We start from the raw sequence: 1,416 nt of genomic DNA on the forward strand, positions 1-1,416 counted from the left end.
TTGGGGTCTGTCCTGATCTATCATTTACTGCATCCTCCTTCCTCCCACGATATCTCCTGCATATAAACCGGCATTTTCCCAATTACCGTCAGTTCTGTGGAAGGGTCATCGGCAACTACTGTTTTTTTTTTGTTTCTGATTTACAGCAGCCGCAGTTCTTTCAGCTTTTTATTGAGGTAGAGTTGGAAATTGTTTCGAGAGACAGAAGGAGAGGGGGGGAGAGACAGAACAGACATGAACTGTTGATCTCCGTTGTTACTCATAACGTAAAATCATTGTAGTGCGATCACTTCCCTTAAGCATGAATAGAGGTTGCAGCTCGTCCGTGAGCTTGTGGCGCAACGGTAGCGCGTCTGACTCCCGATCAGAAGGTTGCGTGTTCGAGTTACGTCAAGCTCTCTGATCTCAACTTCTTACATTTCAAATCAAGAAAGGAGAACGTTCACTCGAGATATCTGTTGATCCAAGTCTTCTTTCCAGAAACTTTCGATCACACGTGAAGCTTCACTGTCAGTTTGATTTGTGAACAGTCAGGGAGGTGGTGTGCCCAGTGTTTGGGTAAATGCTCAACTCCCCAGGGATTGAAACACAGCCGCCTCCCTCTGGGCAACTGATTCGTTCAGTTGGTGACAGTGCGGTGTGAATAACATAATACCGATGTTTTTATAACATAATCCAGAGACCCCCAGCTTTATGTTTCAATTTATCAGGAGCGTGACAGCGAGTTCAAATAGAAATGTTTCCCACCAGCAGTAAATTCTTTCTTCTCACTGGACACAGTTAAAATTATCTTTATTCAACAGAAGGAGTGGAAACTACAGTCTGACGGCCCTTCTCCACATTAACGGTGAGCCTGAATTGTATAAACGGTGTCAGTAAAATCCAATGGAGGACACTGATTTGGTTCAATCGTTTTTATTTGCCAAGTGTAATTCACCGAGAGGATGCTGCTGTGTGAGACAGCGTGGGGAATTACTGCAGGGCCTCCTGCGCATGGAACACACGGCAACTGATGTGTTTCACCTTCACCAGTTTATTCCTATCTCGGAGAAGAGAGGTTTGAAGATTCGGATCATAAGAGGCCGACAAAGAACAGGAGAAGAGCACTCAGACCTTCACAAGCTTGTCACCACAGCTGGGTCATCGTGGCCCGTGTATCAGTATGGGATAGTAATCTGCATCTACTGACTGGAAGCACAGCAAGTTGGAGTGCTGGTGGGACTATCACACAGGAGAAAACGGCTTCGACAGATCAACTGGAGTGGCTCCCAATGCGCAACTCCGCTCACCTCAACTGAATAACTGTAACAAATTACTCAGTGATTCAAATGAATACTCGGTTTTGAATCTGCATTGTGGCATGTACCTTCGAGAATGATGTCAAAACACCTTCATTGCTGTGATGGAGTATCCTGT

General features: G+C 45.3%; 1 non-coding gene across 1 annotated transcript; it reads left to right on the top strand.

Annotated features, from left to right (window-relative positions):
• Positions 1-327: 327 nt before the first annotated feature.
• trnag-ccc (transfer RNA glycine (anticodon CCC)) lies at positions 328-399 on the top strand. Its single transcript has one exon. It is a non-coding gene; the product is annotated as a tRNA-Gly (tRNA).
• Positions 400-1,416: the final 1,017 nt, after the last annotated feature.

The sequence above is a fragment of the Hemiscyllium ocellatum genome (genome assembly GCF_020745735.1).
Source record: "Hemiscyllium ocellatum isolate sHemOce1 chromosome 27 unlocalized genomic scaffold, sHemOce1.pat.X.cur. SUPER_27_unloc_8, whole genome shotgun sequence".
NCBI lineage: Eukaryota > Metazoa > Chordata > Chondrichthyes > Orectolobiformes > Hemiscylliidae > Hemiscyllium > Hemiscyllium ocellatum.